Here is an 11,924-nt window from a genome sequence, read left to right as displayed (position 1 = left end):
GGCGACGGAGCGGTCGGAGTGCTGGGATAGCGCCCTTTGCTTTCCTTTTCTTCCCGCCGCGGGCATCCCACTCCCTCTGGGGCCTCAGCCTGGTGGTAATCCGTGTCAGAAACGCACGGCAGCGGAGCGGCACTTATCTATCGCTGCCTGCAGCCCGAGCACGGGTGTGATAGAGAAACAAGCGGCCCCTGTCGCCACGGGTGTTATCGGCCCCTCTGTGGACCTCGTGCCTAAAGGGGTTTTTTGTGTGTTCTCCTGCTCGCTCCACAGAAGTCTGAAAACAGTGTTTCCGGATAAGAAACGTAGGCTCTGCTCTCCTGCCTGCTTCTGTACTCCCTGGCAAGCTACTTCTGCAGCTGTAGATGAAATAACTGCAATTGCCAGGTTTTTATTTATTTATTTCAGAAACCACAGGTCCCAGAGTAATAATAATTATGAACAGTAAAAATCAAAACAACAAAAAAAAAAGTCTTCTAACAAAGGGGGAAAGTAATCTGCCCTCAGGCACAGCATCTTATCTGCTTTTCTTGTAGGAGCAGAAACAAGTCTTCCCTCCCTGAGGGAGACATTCCAGTCTCAAAAACGCTTTGAGGGCAGTGACAGAGGTGAGCCGTGCCCTGTATGCAAAATTTCATCTCGCATAAACTTCGGAGATAAAGAGGGAGAGATACACTTCAAATGGTGCGTGTACTATGGTGTTAGCAATAAACAGTCTCTCTTTTCTTCTGCAGCACTGTAGGCTCCAATGAAGCATTACATAGCAAAGGATGGTAGTTTACAATTAAAAGCTCTGCCCAGGTCTGTGCTGTGAGATCAAGGTTTTGATAAAAGTGTTTGTGGGAAAATATACAAGCTTGTTTTTGAAATATGACAGGATGTTTTCTAAAAAGACGGGTATCTTATAATTAAGACTAAATCACAACTGCTGTGCATTTGTTGAAAGAAGGGCAGGCACTAAGTTTTCAGTGGTGAAAGTTTTTAACTTTTCCCTGTGGGTGCCCTTGAGCTACCAGAGAGAAGACAGCTCCCCTTTGTTGTGCAGTTGCCAGCTGACACGCTCCAGATGGCCAGCTGCACGTCCAACTCCATCACTCATCTACATCATAAGGCTCAGCTAAATCATAAGGAAAGTGAAAACCTCAGCTAGCCTGTTCTTCTTGGCTAGCATGTGGAAAGGTTCCTCACCCAAAATCAACCAGTTCAGTCTCCCTCACCAACTTGCTGTGTCCAGGCAGGTCTATGCCTTCTCCTATCTTCCAGATGCTAGATGGCTTCTTTCACCACTGACAATCCTACTGGCCTCACTGTACACTTCTTAGTCTAAACCATTTGTCCTTTTCTGCTTTCTTGAAAGACATGAAATGCAGGTATACCAGGGAACGGAGTTTCCAAATGTCATAGTACACTTCATCAAGCGTTTGTTTAAAGAATTAGTTGTGTGGTTGGACATAAGCTTGAAAGTTCAGATAATTTGCTTAAAAATTTGTGCTCTGCTGAGATTCTCTTTGGAAAACCTCTGTGCCTTTCTGTACCTCAGTTTCTCAGCAGTGTTATGGGAGAAGCATTTCTTACATCCTAGAGGGAAATTATGAAAAAATATTTTATTTATTATAGTTCATTATTTGTTTAATTATTATAATACTGTTATATAAATACCATACATATATTAACTTAGAAGCAATAGGGCCCTTGACATAGTGCATAGAGGAAAATGGGAGAACAGTAAAATATACTTTTTTTAAGTCTGCAGTGAGTTTCAAGTAGTGATTTAGAGGTATCTTAAAAGCACATGGTGGGTACAGATTTTGCCAAATGTGAGTTCTCATAGGATTGCAATAATAAATGTCAAAACATTTCTGGAATGCCTTGAAGACATGGGATCTTAAGAGACGATCTGGTTTGGGTTTGTTGGGGTTTTTTTATGCATACCAGAATATTTCTGGATCATTCAGGGACATTGAAATACTTTTTATATATGTGGGTTGAAAGTAAATGTCTCACTCCTTTCATTCATTCTCTTCCAGGCACAGTTCTGCACAGAATCATGGGATCATGTAGGTTGGAAGGGACCTCTAAAGCTCATCATCTCTAGCCCCTGCTCAAAGAAGGGCAAGTTAAAGCCAGTTCCTCAAGGCCTCATTGAGTTCAGTTATGAGTACCTTCAAAAAAAAAAAAAAAGATTTTGAAGCCACTGTTGTCCCCTATTCTCAGTGTTTTACTAGCCTCATGGTAATCCTTTTTTAACTTGTAATTAGTCAGAAATTCACATGCTTCAATTTGTGTCATTTACCCCTCATCCTTTCCCTGAGCACCTGTTTTCTTTTCATCCTTCCATTAGGCAGCTCCCTCCTTAGCTTTTTCTTAAGGCCAAGACACAGTTCTTTCAGATTGTCTTCATACATCATGAGCTCCAGTCCCCTGACCTTCATGGTGTCTCTCTACTGGGTTTAGTCCAGCATATCTTCTACTGGGGAGCTCAGAACTGGACACTTGTGGTCTCACAAGTGCCAAAGAGGGAGGAAGAACCACTTCACTTACTGGCTAATAACTCTTGTTAGTAACAGCCCCATGTGTGGTTTACCTTCTTTGCCTAAAGGTCACTCTACTGACTCATGTTCCACTCACTGTACACCAGGACCTCCAAGTCTTTTTACTCCGGGCTCCTTTGTTGACCCTTGACCTTTGCTGTTGCATAAGGCTATTTTTCCCCTCGTGCAGGACTTTGCATTTGGCTTTGTTGAACTGTATGAAGTTCTTGTGAATCCATTCTGCCAACCTGTCTGGGACACTGCATAGAAGTCCTGAACTCCGATGTATCAACCATTCACCCTCAGTTTCGGGTTGTCTGCAGATTTGCTGTGATTGCCCCATTGCATCATCCGGGTCATCAGTAATAGACCTTAAATAGTACTGGCCCCGTACCAATCCCTGAGGGATGCCACTAGTAACCTGCCGCTGATTGAACTTTGTACCGCTGATCACACTTTGAAACAAGGGCCAACCAACTTTCCACTTGCCTTATAATCCACTTATCCAGCTGTATGACACCAATTTGAGTGTAGGAATATTATAGAAAGACGTATCAAAAGCTTTGCAAAACCTTTAGAGCATTCAGAGCTCCCCTTTTGTCCACACAGTCATCACATTGTAGAAAACAATCAATTTGACCCAGTAAATACATGCTGGCAATTACCTTATTGTCCTTCATGTGCTTGGACATGGCTTCCAGGAGTATTTGCTCCACCACCTTCCCAGGACTGAGGTTAAGTAAACTAGTCTGTCATTCCCTGCATCTTTCTTCTTGCCCCCCTGGAAGACATGTGTGTAACCTTTACTCATCTCCAGTCACCAGAAACTTCCCCAAATCCCCATAACTTTTCAAAGATGATAGAGCCTCACAATGACATTGGCCATCTCCTCCAGCACACTATCTGATCTTGTGGCTTTCGGTATGGCCAGTTGGCTTTAGTGCTCCGTAACTGCTGTGCTGGGCACTGCTTCACTCCTATGGACTCTACTAACCCTGGGGAACTGGGAAGACTAAGAGCAGACCATATCAGTGAAAACCATTACAGAAAAAGCTTTATGTACCTCAGCCTTTTCCGTGTCCTTTGTCACTGTGTCTGCCCACTGCTCCATGGAGCAGTGGACCAGCATTTTCCTCAGCCTTCCTTTTGCTGCCAGTGTACCTACAGAAGCCTTTCCTGCTAACCATCACCTCCCCAGCTGGTTTAATCTCCCAGCTGAGTTTTGACTTTCCTAACACCAGCCCTGCATGCTCAAGCAATGTCTCTGTATTCATTCTAGGCAGCCATACTTGTTTGGTCTTCTGCACATCAGAACGGACTGCTCTTTTTCTTAGAGGAGATTCTTCTTGAAGATCAACCAGCTGCCCTGGCCTCATGCCCTCTAAGTTAGTCTCCTATTGGATCCTGCCAAGAAGATTCCCAAGTAGGCCGAAACCTGCTTTCCTGAAGTCCAGGGCTGTGATTCTACTACTTGCTCATTTCTCTCAAGATTTTCATCTCTACAGTCTTGTATTAGCTGCAGCCAAGACTGCACCTTCACACCTTTGTTTCTAAAAACTTCGTCAAGGGATCCTGGTGTCTTTCTTCCTTGATATGCTTCAAGTAGTCTACATAAAACAGAAAGACCTCCACCCTCCTCTCTTCTGGTGATGATTTTGGCAATCAGCTGGCCCCGGTAGTCCAGTACTTTTGTATCAAAGACTACACAGTAGAGGATATGTAAGAAAGAATGTAGGAGATAGTGATGGTCTAGAGAGTCTTAGAATTAGCTTGGGCTTTCTTAACTATATGAGTGGCACTGAATTTTTCTGTCTTAAAGATGAAGGGGCTGTGCTGTGCGGGGAAAGGAGGATACATGGAATAGAGAGCTAGTGGGCAGACATAAAGGAGCAGAGCCCTGGAAAACAAACTTCTTGTTCCCGCTGCCGCAGGGAGTGTGATATTCTCCCCAGGCGATACATGTTGCATTCAAACTCTTCTGTTACTCAGTGAAGCAGCTGAGTCTGACTTTTTAGAACTCCTGCGTTTACAGTGGGTCCCTGGCCTTTGTGCTGCCCCGATATTATGCTGCCTTAGGTAACCCTTATTTTACCTATCTACAGTGATAGCCCTGCACCTAAATTACCTGATACCGGTAGCTGCTCTATAAGAAGTGTTTCTTGCTGTTACTGTTTTCTGTGCGTGTATACCTCGGGAGTGCTGAATTAACTGGGGAAAAAAGTATCTTTTTAAATTCTATTAGATCGGTGGGAAAACACAGACATGGCAACTGAGGTGGTTTCTGTTCTGCTCCATGTATTGTCAATTGCCCTGTCAGTTCATTCCCAATTACAGAGGCTGTTTTACTGGTATTTTTATTAAGATTCTGAAAACATGGCTGGATTTTCAGAATATCAGTTGAATTTGTAAGTCTGACAGCTAACATAGTTTTTGCCTTAGGAAAACAGCAACATTAGAAACCAAAGAAAAAGCATCGACACAGAAACCCATAGCATCCTTTTGCATAAGAGGAATGCAACAGCCAGAAAAGGCTGCAGTCTTTTCCCTCTCTCACTTTTGAAAGATTAATGGGTCAGACCTTGAGCTGACTCATGCTCTGAAGGCAAGGAACAGCTCACACATTTAAATCTTCCTGCAGAAGTTCAAGATGATATGGATACATCATATCATCTGCTGGAGCTATCAACCTGCATAAAAATGGAAGACGTATCTGAATCAGAAGGTGAGACAGCTGAATTGATCTAACAGCTCAACACTACTGAAGGAAGGATATCTCACCCCCCTCCCTTTCCAAACCTTCTTCATGTTCCTAGTTCTGGTTTTCCACCAGTGCACTTCCATGGGCTCTGCTTTCAAAAGGCTATCAATGAAACAGTTCAGCTCACTAACTCAGAAGAAAATTGATCAAGCACAGAGTAACGTGGTCCTACCTTTTTAGCTAATGGGTGAAACCAGACTAATGCAAACTCTCTGATGACCACCAGAAAGGAAGCTGCAGCCAGGAGTGAAAGATGGCTGAGAAACAAGATCTCATCCTGATGATAGTGGTGAGCTATAGGTCAGCAATCTCCCGAAATCCCCCTGTGTGCCACTTAAGTTCATGGTTTGTCATCAAGGGTGAAAGGGTTTGACCCAAGGTGTTGAACTCTCTATGCTACTCTAACAGCTCTGCTGCCATGATGACAGAGTGGCAGCAATGTGCAATTAGTGTCAGTAAAGTATCATCTGAGTCTATGGCTTCATGGTCAGGAGTAATGTGGCTCGGGCAGTCCCATCCCACCCCATCCACCTAATGTCTCCTGCTTCCACCTGCCCTTTGTTCTCTGCCAAGCAGTGATTTACATGTAATGAATCACACAAGCCAAGTGAACTGGCAGAAGAAAACAAACAGCACCTCTCCATTTTGCCTAGTTGTATTAGATCAGTTCCCTTATCTGTTCACAAAGTACACAAACAGTTCTGCTGGCACAGTGCAGGGAGCGGCCAAGAACAATTGATGGGAACAGAGGGAGGTGTCAGGAAAAAAGGCAGAATTACTAAAATCAGTATTGTCACCAAATAAATCCTCATGGACACACAGCTTATGTGAACAAAGCCTTTGGTTTAGTTTAAAGTTACCTTTCTTCCAGAATAGCTTGTTCCGTATGTGGAGGAGCTCTAACTGAACCAGACCAGCATATTCCAGTATATGAAGCATATTTGCAAAGGGAATTTTGAGCCCAATTTGTGGAAATAAATGGGGAAATCTGCAGGCCCATACTGCAGCCCAACACGGTGACAAAGTACAATAATGATTCTGTGATGCAGCCTCTGCCATCAACAGGAATTTGGCTGGTGGTGTGGCCTGTTTCAGCAGCAGTTAAAAATGTCCTAAATGCTAAAGTCTGCTGTCCATCATTTTGGGCCATCCCAGAACTAACTCGTAGAAGCATGGATATTAAAGTACTAAATCACCATAACGTCAAAGAATCTGAAAGGCCAAGATAAGAAACTAATGTTAAGATAAACTGTATTTCACTTGGCTTCTGTATAGTGAGCAGAAGTATGTGCAGCTACCTCCCTAGGATTCTCTCCATATCTTCCCAAAAACACTAGAAGGATGATCCCCACAAAGATTTGCATTCAACTTGGGAAAGGTGCAACAGGTCAGGAGCATCGGGGGAAGCCCCATGCTTCCATTATTATTCGGCACCCCTTTGGTAGGGAGCTCTTGGCCTGGGTCTCTCCTTAACACCGGGCAATCTTCCTGGATAAACCACCCTGTTACACAGACAGTCTGTGGAGAAGATAGTGCAGACTCAGGCCCTGTGCTATATTTCTGTTCTGTGAAAGCATCACTCACTAAAGGAGCAGCTAATGCAAAAAATACGTGGATAATTTAATAACATTTTGCAAAATGCAGCTTTGGCCTTTGCCTTTGTGTGTAACTTTGGCTTTTTTTCCCGTGCAGCACCCTAGTTTTTCTACAGAGTTTACCATGGCAATACATTTTCCCTTAAATATTTTTCTATTGAAATAGTCATGCACAAGGCTTAGCCCAAAATATTTTCCACTGAAACACACACAACCATGATGACTGTGTTGACATCATCTTCAGAAGCTACTCACAGTGCTAAAACATCAGTGCATTGATTAACTGCAAATAAATGTGATGATTTAGAAATGCCTTAGAGACATAGTTATGTGTTGTAATTCAGGTTTTCTTTAGCTGCGTGGTGCAGGAATTGTTTGCTGGGGAAAATGGTCCAACACCTAAGGTTAATCTATATTTAAATAAATGGGTTATTCTCTCAGCTCATATTTCAGTTTCGTTTTTCAGTAGTTGTACTGGAAAATCTCCAAAGTAGCTGTGAAACCTCGTAACAGGGTGCAGGCAGATTTGCCAGCGGTTCTAAGAGGGCAACAGTCCACACCAGCAGCTGCTGGAACAGCTCCTGTGTCCTATCACCTCATCACTTTGCTCTTGCTCTTTCTTTTCCCAAGAACCCTGCTCCCCAGGAGCTGTTTGTCTCTGTGGTGACAGGCAGCTTTCAGTGCTAGAACCATTCCTCTGGTCACATCAGTTCTTGTAAACTTGTTATCTCTCTACAAAGAGGAAAGTCTTGGGTATTTATGGTTTTTTCTTCCCACTTAGAATATGGTTTCACGCTATTCTAATCCAGTGTAGCTGCCATTCCACTGTCGCTCTTTCTCCTGCCTCAGCCGTGTGTTCCCTTCCCTCCACTACACAAGATACCAACCCCACCAGTTAAACCCATTCATTTAAACTGCATGGAGCTGCACCGTCCCCTGCATGATGCTGCAGAACTAGTTTAGGACTGTGGTTTTGCTAAAGCAAGGAGGCTGTCAGGGGGATTCTTGCCTTCCATGCCTTAACCCACATAGGGTGTGAGGACAAGTTCACATGCACAAAGATTTATTAGTGGGGCTCATAGCTGAGGGTGTGCATTGAATCTAAGAGTGAAAATAAGCTAGAGGGAGAGATTGAAAGAGAGAAAAGAAAGTGAGAGCTCTTCTACATGGGCAGCTAAGAAAAAAAGTAAGGAGAGGGTCCTCAGAAAGCATCCTCTCCTGGACTCTCTCCAGGTGCCCCCCCTAGTGCTTTTGCCATAGCAATGATACAATGTTTGTTGGAACACACACAAATGCTATTGCTTGTAACCACTTATGTTGTGGGTGTTCCACCCTGGTTTGTTGTTAAGCAGTGTGCCCCCTGAAATGCAAACCGAAAGCAAAATGGTAGGAAAAGGGGGGAAGAAGGGATGATTCTCACGCTGGAGGCAGCCGCTTCCCATGAGAACCTGCTGAGAACACTATCAGGGGTTTGCAGGTGCAAGGTCATGAGAATAACAGCATGAGAAAAACAGCATGAGAAAAACAAGGGAAAAATACTGCTCCAGGAGCTCTGGGGAAAATTGCCAAGGCAGCCAGGGTGAGAGGACACAGAGCTGGGGGCGGAAGGCAGGTTTGGAGTTGCAGATGAAAGGTCCTTAGTAAAAGAGAAAGCACCTGAGGTACTGAAGTACCAGCCGAGGACACGCTGCTGGTACTTGCCATGTCCTTTTATCAGTCACACAGCTTCACATTGAGCTGTGGAAGGCACAGTAAAGGAAACGTTTCTGGGCCAAAACATCATTTTAGCTCAATGAAAGCCAGTCATGAAACTACATTTTCAGGGGCCTCTCTCCTATGTCCAATGCCTGTTTTGTGGTCAGACAAATCAGGGATCCAGCTAGAGTGAAAATTAACCAAGCCAAAAAGAACAGTGTAGTTTTAAGTACTATGGCCAGCATCAGAGAGAAAAAACAAGAGCAGAGAGGTGCATGGGCAATTCCTCCAAGCAGCAACAAAGGCTGAGTTTTTCTTAAACCCTTTGTGAGCATATGTTTCCAGCACACTTTCCTGTCCCCTTCCTTGTGTGGGCACAGTCTCTGTGGTGGCCTGGTTCAGAGCAGGCATCCATCTGTGAGCTACGCTTCTTCTCTTTGTGATGTTTTAGTTTTCCCCCAACCTGATTTACCACTAGGCCACATGAATAGTTGTGTTGGCCTGACAGAAGAGGCTGTGCAGGGGTACAGGTGCCAAAGGGAATGTCGGGAACAGAAGACATAAACTGATGCTGCTTTGAAAAATAACAGGTTAAACTATGGCCCAGGATGTCTTTGCACCACTTTTCCACTTGAAGACCTTAAAATGTTTGAGAAGAAAAATTTGGTCTGTCTCTGTGTTGGGCATTACCAAACTAGCACAGTGCTGCCACGATTGCATTGCACTGTTCCTTGCTGCCATCCTTTATTAGTGTAGCAGCATTACCAAGTGGAACTCTGCCTCATTAAGTCTATTTCAATCTATTCAATAATAGTTTAGCTTCTGGAATGGAAAATGGACACATTCCACATGGAAGTGGTAAAGAGGTGGGAGGGGACTGAAAATACACTGTGGTATAGGATTAGAATTCCAAAAGCTCTTGAAGCATTTCTAAAAGGGTCTGAAAATGGCTTTTAATGGAGGTAAATTCGAGGTACTGCCCTTAGGCAGAAATGTTCAAGTGCACAAGCATGGGACAGAGAACATAGAAGCAAAGACCAGGCCTCAGGAAGGAGACTGAGGGGATTACAATAGATAAAAACTTGAATAATGTCAACTTTTGCAGCTAATGTCTTATCTGTATATCCAGTTCCAGGCACTACACTTCAAGAATAATTTGTCTCTGTTGGAAAGTGTCCAGAGAAGAACCAGCAGGAATGATGAGAGGTTTGAAACTATACCTGCAATGGAAAAATGAGACAAACTGGAACTTCTTACCTAAACAACAGAAAACTGAGAAGAGAGATGATAACAAGCATGAAAAAAAAAAGTCATTATTGAAGAATTAAATTCTTTTCTACAGGAGAAGAAGCAATGGGCTTTAATGACACTAATGAAGACTCAATATACGCATAGGAAAAACATAAGGATAGATAATTAATAGGGATAGATTGTTGTGGAGGATGGTATATGGAGGCTTTAAGGTTAGAGAAATGTTAGTCAGGAATATTTTAGGCATAACTGATCCTGTATAAGGCCAATGGCTTCTTGAGTTCCTTCTATATGGACATGTTCCAGGCGCAGAGCAGATAAGAAGGAAGAAAGAAGGAACAGTAGAGAACGAAATAGCCCAACAAATTACACAGCATCACAATCAGGGGAAAGTCTTCTTGGCCCATTTCCTTCACCCTTAGGGCCAAGGTAAGATTTGAGCTCAGAGTAGCTACATATTTCTGATAACCCTTGAGAAACTAAAGAGTTAATGTTTTCACACAGTGTGTATGTTGGCTTATTGCTGGGAAGTGGTTTATAGAGTTGGCTGGTAGAAAAAAAATGACTGTGAAAACTGTGGAGCCTTCAAGATCCTTTCTGTGTGCCATGGCCAATGCTTGGATATTTGCTGTAACTCTTTCACGGATGAAAAAAGTATTGTAATATTGTAAACCAATGGTAGAAATTTTGGTTCATCTTCCGACTGAAGGCTTGCTTTTAAAATGTGTAGCCAAGTGCACAGACAGTCCAAGTGCGTACATGCTGACCGTTCCTAATCATGGTTTCATGTAGATATGCCGGTGGCACACAGACATCAGTTTTGTGCATGCAGAGCAGCTGTACAACTGCATGCTGAGTTTCAGGCTGAGCACTAGGCACTTTGCATCTACTCCTCTCCCACCTGATCTCTTTCATTTGCTGTTGGGATGCACATTACACACTGCTGGCTACGGATTGATTCTCAACATCTTAACTACATCTAAAGGTGTTCAATGGATGGAAATGGCACTCCAGAGGGTGCCAGAAATGTTTACAGCTTTTAACTGCATGTTGTCTGTTGATCAACTGTATTTGGCAGAAATCATCAGATCCAACTATGAGCAAGAGCATCCCTTAGCCCACCTCCTTCAGGATTATTATCCAAATACAGCCACAGAAAACCCTTTTAGGAAAATAAATTTGGTTTCTTGAAATAAAATAAAGATATGTGTATACTTGTAATCTTGTCATACACTTGTCTGAGATATAGACAGCAGGATCATCCTCACTAGTTTCTGACTAGTTATGGACAACTCACTTTTTTCACCTCCATCTATAAACCTGAAGCAAATACTAATGATGGTTTCCTCAGTGATGGACTTTGGACCCTGTTGAGGAAAAGTGCTCTTTTAAGAGTTGTTTTATTATTTTCAGGAGAAAGAAAAAAAAACCAGGTTTTTAAGGACTCAAAGAGCTTTTGAGATGAGTTGCTGAGAAAATTGCAGATTTAAGACTGGATAGAAAACTTGTTACTCAGCCTTCATTCACATGTAGCATCTGTTGTCTCTAACTAAATTTGCTTCTTTCTATTTACCTTTCACATGGCACTAAAGCATACTTCTTTTTCCCATAATTTGTAGTTCTGATTTTATATAACACAATGTGAAATAGACAGAAAGAACATTGAATTGGAGATAATCATTGCTAAAGGGCTTCAGACAGAGACAGGCTGGCCTCAGAGGAGGGTTAAGCAGGAGTAAGATGCTGTCCTGGACACCAGGAGTTGCAATATTCCAGCGAAAACATTGCCACTGACAAGGAAAGCATAGGAATGTGTTTGCTAACCAGTTCCATAGTGGAGTTCAATAGCTGTTTCATTTACACCTCATTGATTTTTAAGAGTAGAAAGGGTATTATATCCTCCAGCTTGACCTCCTGTTTAATAAGCACAACTGAATTTTACTGAATTAGTTAGTGTTGAGCCCAAAACCTCATGTTTATTAAAAGTATTTTCCACAAAGACATCCAGTCCTAAGCTGAAGACCTGAAGAAATGGAAAAACTACTGCTTCCCATGGTAGTCTGTTCCACTGGTTAATCACTCTCACAGTTGAACAAT

At 42.9% G+C, this 11,924-nt stretch overlaps 1 long non-coding RNA gene across 1 annotated transcript; it reads left to right on the top strand.

The window, feature by feature from the left end:
* The first annotated feature begins 26 nt into the window (after positions 1-26).
* LOC127467380 (uncharacterized) lies at positions 27-11,924 on the top strand. The gene is made up of 3 exons (XR_007903082.1): positions 27-384; positions 534-681; positions 9,706-11,924. It is a non-coding gene; the product is annotated as an uncharacterized LOC127467380 (long non-coding RNA).

This window comes from Manacus candei, unplaced genomic scaffold (assembly GCF_025592945.1).
Source record: "Manacus candei isolate 608988 ecotype Guabito, Panama unplaced genomic scaffold, ASM2559294v1 h1tg000014l, whole genome shotgun sequence".
Taxonomy (NCBI): domain Eukaryota; kingdom Metazoa; phylum Chordata; class Aves; order Passeriformes; family Pipridae; genus Manacus; species Manacus candei.
This window is presented reverse-complemented; position numbering and strand designations above follow the sequence as displayed.